The following is a 12,385-nucleotide window of genomic DNA, read 5'->3' as shown; positions in this document are numbered from 1 at the left end:
GCCTTGTCTTTTAAGGTGAATAGAAAAAGTTTGAGTCTTAAAACCTCTTCCGGCATGTCCGTATATTTTACGGTGGAACATACTTTAAGAAACCCATTCAAATACTTGTAAGGTTCTTCACTTGGTAGTCCATGATAGTTAGGAAGCATTTGAATAGTTTGTGGCTTAATTTCATAATGATGTGCTCTAAATGGAGGCAATTGGATGCATGTAGGTGCATTGTATTCATTAGGCACATAGTGATCTCTTAAAGCAAGAGGTGTATTAGCTACTTGAGGTGTAACATGAACACCTTGGTTTTGAATTCCTTGATTGTTGACGTGAGGTTATGGAGCATACATTGGCCTTGGCATTTCATATAGAACTTGGCCTTGTTGTTGTGGTGGTTGGTGAATGAATGGCCTAGGCATGCCTAATGGTACTTGTATGTTCTCATTGTGCACATTGGGATGAAGGATACCTTGTTGGTCTATATGACCAATGTCCTCAACATGATTATCATTATGGTCATCCATTGATCAATTGGTTCTATTTGAACTTCCTCTTCCCCTAGGATTTCTAACGATAGATTCAAGATGCAAATCAAGAGAGGCAAGAGTTGGTCTCAATGAACGACGCCCATGCATGCACAATCCAAAACACAACAAACACAAAGAATGACAAACACTATGTCTTCACAACAATGCAATTAAACTTGTTCCACAAACATTAAATTCATACATTCATACCTTTACTCAATGATGCAAAACAATAAAAAATAAGCCTCCATGCGGGCCGACGATTTAACTAAGGGATTGAGTAAAGAAAATCTCACAAAGGTCCTTTAGCACTTCAACTCCAAATTTTAAAGCTTAGCTTAGCAAATTTGTTTTTTTTAAGTTTTTAGCATTTTTCTTTTCTTTGCTTGCTTGAATTGAATTCTCAATGGCTCCTTTGCTTGTTTCCTCTCCAACAATGCACCTTATTAAATAAGAACAACATAATAAGTAACCAAAAAGAAAAATAAAAATGAAGTAAAAACACGATAAAAAAAGTACTAATCCTAATCAATTCCACAAATCCGACGTTGCCAAATCTAATCAATAAGTCCCCAACAACGGCTCCAAAATTTGACGGATACAATGGCCGTTGCTACACGCCAAATTGATGTGCAGTGAATGTGTGGTTCAAGAAAAGCCTTTTTGGGTCAAGTTTAAATTTATAAAAATCACTACTAACACTACTACTAACGTAGCAAGAGTGAGTAAGGATCGTCCCTAGGGACTGTGAGGATCGAGCAATGTCTTGGAATCACAATTAGGGCTAGTAGGTCGAGTGATCAAACAATTGGTTGGTTGGTTGATTAAAGAGCAACTAAATTAAATTAAGTAATAGCAAAAGAGTGCAATTAAGAGTAAGTGAGAGAGAGAGAAAGAGATCTTGGGGTTTAGAGATCACCACCAAGCAATGCATTTTTATATCATTGACAAGTGATTAATGAGGGCAAATAGTGGGTTGCAATATTGGTGTGTGTGTATTTGGTTAATTCAAAAGCAAGGATGACTAGTTAAGCATGTATTGTCTAAACATCATGTGAAAGGCACAATATATCTAAGCTATGAAGCATATATTGTCTAAACAACATGTGAAAGGCACAATAAAACAAAACAAGTCATTAATCATTTCATTAAGCTCACAATCCAAATACAACACAAGGATAGAGACATATGCTAATTGCATTCAAAAGCTTGGATCATCAAATAACAAGCATAGATTGTCCTCCCATTTAACACTACAATACAACTACACTTCATCTACACTACAAGCATGAAAATAAACTAGTGGAGAGACACAATCCATCAAGAGATAAGCATGAACCATCAAGAGAATCACAAAAGCATTCTTTTAAGCACAATGTTTTGACAATCTTTAAATCTATAGTATCAATACACATAGACATGCATCAATAACACAAAATCTAGAGATAAGCACATGAACATCTATTCTAGCATACATAGACATATGGATAGAATGAAATGACCAATTGGAAGCATTAAACCACATAAATCATTGAATAAACAATATCTATATATATCTAAGTGTCAAAACATCAATTACAACACTAATCCCTCAATAATACACAAGATTAAGATATATGAAGCATACTTGGGGCTAACTTTAGCCCCAAGAGGATGTTTAACCACTCATGGTGATGATGCTCCAACCCTCAAAGGCTAAATCCATGGTTGAAATCTGCTCCTTGTTGATGAAGAGTCTTCAATGGTGTCTCCAGCCTCTTCCTCCTCTAAGCTTCCTTTCCAAGAGATGATATGAATGTTGGCTTTTCTTGAAAAAGCAATCCTTATCCTTATATAGGTAGGTCAAAATGACACCCAAAATGAGCTGGGGTCGTGCACACAATATTCCCTAATGATTGGATAAAGGACAACTTTCAATGAGATGGAATTTTAACTTTTTCGCACTGGAGGAAGTTCGATCGATCGAAAGTAAGTGAGATCGATAGAAAGTAAGTGAGTTCGATCGAACTTAGGCTGGATCGATCCATCTGGCAGAGATTTTTGGAAAAAGACAAATCCGAGATATTTATGGGAGATATTTCTGGGAAAATGACAAAAGTGGTTAGTGGGTGGTACAGCTGTGGATAGGATCAATCATTTGAATAAGGACAAAAGTGTTGGATCGATCGAAAGATGGTGTTGGATCGATCGAACTTTTGGAACTTTATGCTTTTGGGTCAAGGCTTAGATTTATCTTGAAGTGCTGAGATCGATCATTGTTCGATCGATTGAACCTTAAACTTGGATCGATCGAACTTTGCTGCTTGCCACCTTTAGCTTCATTTACTTCCTTCTTTCTCCACTTTGCTCTTTTCTTTGATTAATCCCAGAATTAATTCAATTAAGCTCTTATTTGGCTGAGTTAGCTTATTTTCGGGATAAGTGCGTGAAAATGGAAATAATACGAAATCAATCTAAAATGGTAAAGTAAGATAGATAAAGGTACTAGAATGCCTAAGCTTAAGGGGTTTAAATACGCACTTTTCAGTGCTCATCAATCCACATATCTGACCGGGACTGAATTATCAACATAAGGCTTAAGCCACTGACCATTGACCGTAAAAAGATTCCCATTCGTCGGGTCTTGTAGCTCAACTGCACCATAAGAGAATAAAAAAGTGATTAGAAAAGTACCTTCCTAGTGTAAACGAAGCTTCCCTGGGAAAAGTTGCAATTTGGATTTGAAAAGCCAAACCTTTTGACCTGAAGCAAAAAACTTATTAATGATATGTTTATCATGGAATGCTTTAGCCTTTACTTTATAAATTTTTGCATTTTTATAAGCCTCATTCCAGATTTCTTCTAGCTCATTAAGTTGTAATTTTCTGTTAGAGCTGGCCTGATCAAAATTAAAATTAAATTGCTTTATGGCCCACAAAGCATGATGCTCTAATTCGATTGGAAGGTGACATGCCTTACTGTAAACAATCTGGTATGGTGACCTGCCAATTAATGCTCTAATTCAACTGGAAGGTGACATGCCTTACCGTAAACAATCCGGTATGGTGACATGCCAATTGACATTTTAAACGTAGTTCGGTAGGCCCAAAGCGCATCGTTCAATCATAGTGACCAATCTTTGCGGTCAGGTCGAACTGTCTTTTTAAGAATATGCTTGATTTCCTGATTGGAGACTTCTACTTGCCCACTCGATTGAGGATGGTAAGGTGTGGCAACCTTATGACTAATAGAGTATTTAAGGATAACAGATCGAAGATAACAATTGTAGAAATGAGATCTTCCATCACTCAAGAGTGCTCGAGGTGTGCCAAACCGACTGAATATGTTCTTTTGAATGAACTGGACCACTGCAGTATGGTCATTGGTTATGGTCACCTCAGCTTCAATCCATTTAGATATATAATCCACTGCTAGGAGAATGTAAAAATAACCATATGAAGATGGAAATGGTCCCATAAAATTTGGCATCACGTCCCTTTTAGACATGGCCCCAAGCTTTTGGCATCGTGTACAAGACTTGCAAAAGTTGTAAGCATCCCTGAATAATAAAGGCCAATAAAATTCACTCTGAAGGACTTTAGATGAAGTCTTTTTGGCACTGAAATGTCCTCCATATTCAAGAGTGTAGCAGAATTTCAAGATATTTTGGACTTCGGATTCAGGAATATATCTCCGGATTATTTGATCCAGGCAATACTTAAACAATTCCAAGTCTTCCCAAAAGGAAATTTTAATTTGAGCGAAGAACCGGTCTTTCTCTTGCTTAGACCATTTTGATGGAATTTTTCCAATCGCAAGATAGTTGACAATGTCAGCAAACCAAGGAGGCAACTCATGAGAAATCTGGAATAGTTGCTCATCCGGGAAGGAATCATGAACTGGAGAAAAATCAGAAGTGTTCTCAGTAAGAAGCTGAGAAAGATGGTCTGCAACTACATTATCAGTTCCTTTCTTGTCCTTAATCTCAATGTTGAACACTTGGAGTAAGAGTATCCAACGAATGAGTCTAGGTTTGGTCTTTTTCTTCGCAAGTAGATGTCTTAACGCGGCATGATCCATGAAAACGATGACCTTGGATCCAAGAAGATATGAACGAAATTTATCCAAGGCATAAACAACTACTAGCAACTCTTTCTCAATTGTTATATAATTCATTTAAGCATCTAAGAGAGTCTTGCTAGTGTAGTAAATAACATGAGGAGTTTTATCCATATGCTGGCCCAAAACAGCACCTAATGCATAATCGGATGCATCACACATGATCTCGAAGGGAAGAGACCAATTAGGTGGTTTCATGATTGGAGCAGAAGAGAGTAGTGAACGGAGCTTCTTAAAAGCTTCCAAACATGTTTCATCAGAGTTGAAATTAGTATCCTTTTTAAGAAGATGGCACAAAGGCTGAGATATCTTGCTGAAATCCTTGAACAAGCGGCGATAAAAGCAAGTATGGCCAAGAAAAGATCGAATTTGTCTCACCGAAGAGGGAGGAGGAAGGCTATGAATTAATTTAACTTTTGCCTTATCAACCTTAATCCCTCTTTTAGAGATAATGTGTCCCAAGACAATCCATTCTTGTACTATGAAGTGACTCTTTTCCCAACTTAAAATCAGATTGGTATCGTTGCATCTTTGAAGCACAAGTGATAGATTATGGAGTTAAGAGTCAAAAGAAGATCCAAAGACAGAAAAAACATCCATGAATACCTTAAGAAAATTTTCAACCATATCAGAAAATATGGACATCATGCATCTTTGAAAAGTGGCCGGCACATTACACAACCCTAAGGGTATGCGACGATAAGCAAAAGTTCCAAAAGGACAAGTGAAGGTAATTTTCTCTTGATCTTGAGGATCTACAGCCACTTGGTTATAGCCAGAATAACCATCAAGAAAACAACAGTAACTTTGGCCAGTTAACCTTTCTAGGATTTAATCAATGAATGGAAGTGGAAAATGATCTTTCCTAGTTGTAGAGTTTAGTTTCCGGTAATCTATGCACACACGCTAACCAGTGGTGGTACGTTGTGGCACAAGTTCTCCCGCTGAATTTTTAATAACGGTAAGGTCAGACTTCTTTGGAATAACTTGAGTGGGACTTACCCACTTGCTATCCAAGATAGGGTAAATGATTCTCACATCTAATAGCTTGATTACCTCTTTCATGACAACCTCCTTCATATTAGGATTGAACCGATGTTGTACCTCTCAAGAAGGTTTGGCGTCTTCCTCCAAAAAAATATGGTGCATGCAAATAGAAAGGTCAATTCTTTTTAAATCAACCACTGACCAGCCAACAGCTTCTTTGTGCTCTTGTAGCACTGCTAAAAGGCTGTTTTCTTGGTCCTTGGAAATATCTGATGCAATTATAATCGGAAGAGTTTTGTTGATACCAAGAAATACATACTTGAGATTAACCGGTAGCGGCTTTAACTCAAGTTGAGGTGGAGATTTCAGTGAAGGGACAGGAGGAGTGCTGGAAATTAATGGAAGAGGTTCCTTTGGCACTTTCCAAGAAGGAAAGTTTGAGATTGCATTGGCTTCAAGCAAATAATTGACTTCTCTAATAGATTAATCAATGTTGTAATTTTTAAAGTCAAAATGAGCCAAGCAAGTTTCAAAAGGATCTTGACTTAAAATAAATGGAAGAGATTCTTCAACCATTTCATCAATGAAGTCAAGAGAGAAACACTCATATTCTCCTTGAGGATGTTGAGAAGCACTAAAAATGTTGAGCTTCACTTTCTTGTTTCCAAAAGAAATATCCATCACCTTAATTTGGCAATTAATTGGAGCATTAGCCGTAGCTAAGAAAGGCAAACCAAGGATCATAGGAATATGTTTTTTTGGATTATAGACTGGTTCAGTATCTAGAACCACAAAGTCTACCGGGAAGTAGAAGTTGTCCACCTTGATGAGTACATCCTCAATGATACCACGAGGTTATTTGATGGTTCTAAGTTGCAAGATAACCAAAGTGGATTTTAGTTTTCCTAGGGCAAGTTGCAAGTATACTGAGTAAGGAATCAGATTTACACTTGATCCTAAGTTAAGGAGGGCCTTTTCTATCTGATTGTCTCCAATGACAAATGAGATTGTCGAGGCACCCAGATCCTTAAACTTTAGAGGTGTATTATGCTGAATTATAGCACTTGCTTGCTCAGTTAACCTCACCTTTGTAGGAATATTGCTCTTAGAAGTGCGTTTTTGAGTACACAAATCTTTAAGAAATTTTGCATAGGTGGAATTTTCTTAATGGCATCAAGGAGAGGAATATTGATCTTTACTTGCTTAAAGACTTCAAATATTTCTTGAATTTTATCGCCCTTTTTCCCAAAATGTGTGGACTCTATGAGGCATTGAGGAAAAGGAGCTTTAGGCTCATAAGATGTCTCAACTTTTTGGATTGGCGAATTTGGAATTTCTGGATTATCTTTCAGATTTTTGAATGAAGAAGTTGAATCCTTGGGAGCAAGAGTTTCAATTTTTTCATCAACCTTGTTGTCCACAATTTTTTCACTCCGAAGTATGGTGATTACTTGAACTTGCTCAAGATTTGATCCACTCGGAGGAGTGATCTCATCAATTATATATTGCCCTTGCGGGTTCACCACAAGTTGAGTTGGAAGTTTTATGTCCTTCTTGTGAAGCTGATTTATTTAATTAGCCAATTATCCCAGTTAAGTTTCAATATTAGCTATTGATTGAGAATGAGTACTGACTAATTGTACAGTTGATTGCATGCCACTAATGGCAACCATTATCTACTTGTTAGAATTTACTAGCTCATCCAATTGGGACTGTTGCGAAGGAACATGATTCTGATTAGAGAAATTTGCATTATATGAATGATTCTGATTAGAGAAATTCGCATTATATGAAAGAGGACGATAGCTTGAAATGACTGATTCATGGACTGAGAGTTAGATTGAGTTGATTGCCCATGACCTTGAAATAATAAATTTTGTAGGGCTTGTTGCCTCCACGAAAAATTTGGATGATCTCTCCAACCCGGATTGTATATATTGGAGCAAGGATTATTTCCTGGGCGAGAGAACATGGCATTGGCCTGTTCTGGCATACCTTCAAAAAATTGCTCCGGTGTGGGACAATCTTCTGCATTATGAAAAGTACTTCTGCAATGTGCACTAGATGAAGAATTCTGAGAAGATGAGAGATGTGGTGCCACAAGCTGAAAAACTTTGTGGGCTATGGCATCCACTTAAGAAGATTCTTCCCTAAGAGTCCGTGGTTGACACGGATGTGAGGGTTTAACCACATTAAATGTAGAAGCTCTACGAGAACTGTGTTGCATAAAATTTTCACTTATGTTCTTATGTATGCATCATCTGGATTTTTGGACATAAACATGCCCCTACACGAAGAATCGATTAATTGTCCATGTGGTTCTGTTAAACCATCATAGAAGGCTTGCACCAATTGCCACTTTAGAATTTGGTGGTGCCGACACTTCCTCAGAAAATCTTGAAGTCTCTCCCATGTCTCATAGAATATTTCCCCATTAATTTGGGAGAAGTTAAGAATGGATCGACGCATTTGATTGGTCTTACTCATAGGATAGTACTTTTTAAAAAATTCTTGTTGTAATTGGACCTATGAAGTAATGGAATTTGCAACAAGAGAGTTTAACCAATATTTTGCTCTATCTTTCAAAGAGAATAGGAAGAAAAGCATATGAAGTGCATTTTGGGTCCCTCATCTTGATGGTGGAGCAGATTTCCAAAAACTCATCAAGATGTTTATAAGGATCCTCATTATCAAACCCATGATATATTGGAAGCATTTGAATTGTGGTAGATTTGATCTCATAAGGATGAGCCTCAATATTGGGCATGACAATGCATGATGGAGATGTATATGTAGAAGGTACAAAATGATCCCTAAGAGTCATTAGTGCTAAAATTTCATTTTCAGTATTAACATTTCGAGATCATCATGTTTATTAGCCATATTATCTACTTCAATTTCAAGTTCTCTTACAATTTTAGGATCCCTAAGGTTCCTTCTTTGTTGTCTAAGAGTTCTTTCAAGTAAAGCAATATCAATTAGTTCCTCAAGATGTGGTAAAGATGATGATCTACGACCTACCATCAACTATCAAACACAACAATCACAACAACCCTTCACCAATACATCCACATACATTGATCCCTTTCTCCTCAATTCAATAATAATAAAAATAGATTAAATTAGCCATGACAAGGGCCTATGCTCTGAATAAAACAAGAAATTTGCAATAGCCTCGACAAAGGCCAAACAAAGAATAAACTAGGAACTTCAAAAACTTACCCAAAGTCCTTAAGACTTCAAATTTCGCAATTAAATCTCCTGGAAAGTCTTTAGTCCCTAACAACACAAAAACATCAAAAACATGAAAATATATATACAATCAAACAATGAAGCAATTTTTAAATTCTGATTATAAAACCGTATGCAATCCCCGGCAACGGTGCCAAAAAGTTGATGCGCACAAATGTGTACCACTTAAAAATACCACTTATAACAATAGCACATTCATCATTGTAGATTAATGCTATAGTAGGGGGTTGTCGAACCACAAGGATTGCTAGTTTATGGCAAACAGAATTGTAAAATTACTTCCTAATTTGATAACAGAAATGATACTTCGATTAGTTTGTCACTTAACCTACAAATTTAAATTTCATAAAATGGTAAATAATGTGATTAGAATGGATTGAACTTATAAAGAGAAGGCTAGGGAATTGACTTCACCTTAACCTCATAAACATGTTAAATTGCACTCAACTTGGGGATAGACAATTATATATATAAAATGATGTGTAGGAGCATAAAACTACCACAACATTGTCAAGAAGATCATACATTTCAGGACTAAGCATAACCCATCTTTGGTTAGCATGGCTCATCCACCTAAGCTCGGTTGTGGTATGAACCATCTTCCCTAGGCATGGTCTATCAAGGTCCTTCAATGGTATGTTGCAGCACATGAAATCAATTAAATATCATAGATTATCTTCAGTTGGTATGGACCATCTACCTAACTACATTAATCTAAAGGTATAGCATGGTCCATCTTCCTTAAGCATAACCTATATAAATACTCAATTACATGCCAATATAACCATTCCATAAATTCTTTCCCATTGTCACTATAGGAAATCAAGTGTATATTTGTGTCAATGTGGTTTCTAAGACAAGATAACAAATCTACTCAAATATATATTCAATTGATAATTACATACATCAATTCAATGTAAACCACATCAACTCAATGTAAAAACTTCTAATTTATGAAACTGAATATATATAATAAAAATCCCCAAATTGAAACACATATCAATACATGTTTACTTGGTTAGGTTACATCAACTCCCTAGAAAGGAAGTTAGCCTCTCATGGATATGGCAGCAACCTCCAAGATTGAAAAAGAGAAGAAAATCATCTCTCTCACCATTGTTGCAAAGCTTAGCTTCTAAGAACCTTTAAAATCCTCTCCCTCATAATATTCTTTTTAAAAACCAAAACTAACTAACCGATACAAGCCTTTTCCCTTCCTCTATCCTTACATGAGTTTCCAAATAAAATAATACGTTTAAAACTTGAATTTCCACTCAAGATAGAATAAAATCGGGTTTAATTGAAAAGGAGTCCCGTAGCCTTGCGTCTGGACGAGCAGAATGGCGTTCGGACGCAAGGTCCTGGTAGTGTGGCGTCTGGATGCCATTCTTGCATTCGGATGCAAGGTGCTGAGAGGTGGAGTCCGGACGCGAGGCTGCTTTTTTGGTTTGGTCTTCTCTCTTTAGCTCTGATTGCATCCATCGTCTATTCAGGTCATTTCTCCTTGAAAACCACTTGATATATAGGCCCGGTATAACTTGTGCTCCAAAACCCTTAAAACCTTATTTATATTCCTTTTTAGCAATAGGACCTGCAAAAACATAAAAACATAAAAATGTAGTTAATCTATTTACAAAGATCAAATAATGGACTTAACTAATGTAATTAAGGGTGCTTAAATATGCAATATTTGATGCTTATCAAAAACTAAACTTAGGTTTTGTAGAGGAGAGTGAGAAGAAACTTTTACTTCCCAAGGTTAAAGGTCTAAGGTGAGTGGAAGGAGGCCAAAATGAAGTATAAAGCTCTAAGCCAAGCTTTTCTTCAATGGTGGCTAGGTTAGGGTTTTGAGAGTAAAGGGAGTGAGGAAGATAAAATGAAATGTGGTGAGTGGAGGATTTAGTATTCCTCCACTCACTATGTTTTCTTATACCATGGTCTTCACATACACTAAGTGCAAGACCAAAATTATAGCCTACACTTGTCACTAATCCATGGCTCCTTTCAAGGCTTAATCCTACACCTACACTTGTCAACTATCCAAGCCAACATGTGCACCTATCCTAGGCTAACAAGTCGGTGGATCACCCTCCACATGTCATAAGGTTAGGCTTCTAAGTAACTCCACCCCAATGCCAACAAGTGGCTCCATGAGAATGTGACACTTTTTACACTTTTCAAAAATTACAAAAAGATCCTTTTCCAAAATATCTTCCAAATAAAATTTCAAAATGGTCCCTAAGACAAAAATAATTACTCTACATAATTACACTAAAACCCCAAAAATCAAGAATGTTTCCGAAGAAACTTTGCATCCATGCCCTTTACGAAAAAAGTAAGCAATTAACAAGCTTTTCTATAAAAGTAAATATACAAATATATTTGAAATTAAATATTATGGATGCACGCAAAGCCGGAATCAAATCCGAGCACAAAAAGTGAGGTTATGCAAAGGAAAATGATAAACGTGAAAAAGATAAAATAGGTAAAAGACGAAAAGAAAAATTTACTGAAAAAAGAAAGGAAGGAAAATGACTGGGTCATTACAACTTACCCTCCTTAAAGGGATTTCATCCCCGGAATCAAGTCGTACCTGAAATAGAGAATAAATTGGGATACTGAGAGCGAACCTCCTATTCGAGCTCCTAGGTAGCCTCCTCAATGCCGTGATGTCTCCACAAGACCTTAACCAATGGAGTCCACAAGACCTACTCCCGTGAATCAATAATCTAGACTGGACTCTCCTCGTAGGTCACGTCCTCATCAACAATAACATCTATCCACCATAAAACATGCGGTGGATCTGGCTCGTACTTTCTTAACATAGATACATAAAAGATCTCGTGAACCCTATCCTGGTCTGGTGGCAACGCCAAACGATAAGCAACCTCACCGACGCGCACCAAAATTTGAAATGGTCTACTGAACCTAGGAGACAACTTGCCCATCTGCCGAAATCTTAGAAGTCCTTTCTGTGGAGAAATCTTGAGAAAGACGTGTTCCCCTACCTTAAAAGACAAGGATCTTCTCCTTCTACTAGCATAACTCTTCTGCCTGCTCTGAGCTGTAGCCAACCGTTGCTGAATCAACTTAATCTTATCTATAGTCTTAAAGACAATATCGGGACCCAAGGGGACTGTATCACCTACATCGGTCCAACAGACTGGAGATCTACAAGGTCTGCCATACAACGCCTCCAAAGGTGTCGTGCCAATACTAGTCTGGTAGCTGTTGTTGTAGGCAAACTCAACCAAGGGTAAGTAGTTTTCTTAAATGCCCCCAAAATCCAAAACACAAGCCCATAGCATATCCTCCAATATCTGAATGGTACGCTTTGACTGACCATCAGTCTCAGGATGGAATGCCGTGCTGAAATTAAGCCCCATGTCAAAAGCCTCCTAAAAACTCTGCCAAAAGTGAGACGTGAATCTAGGATCCCTATCCGAAACAATGGATACTAGAACCCCGTAAAGCCTAAAAATCTGTCCTACATACAGTCCACTAAGTCTTTCTACGTCATCTGTCACTAC

The sequence above is a fragment of the Cornus florida genome, unplaced genomic scaffold, assembly GCF_030987335.1.
Source record: "Cornus florida cultivar Cherokee Brave unplaced genomic scaffold, ASM3098733v1 CherokeeBrave_3.0.0_Hap2_Chr05, whole genome shotgun sequence".
NCBI lineage: Eukaryota > Viridiplantae > Streptophyta > Magnoliopsida > Cornales > Cornaceae > Cornus > Cornus florida.
Note: the sequence above shows the minus strand (reverse complement) of the source record.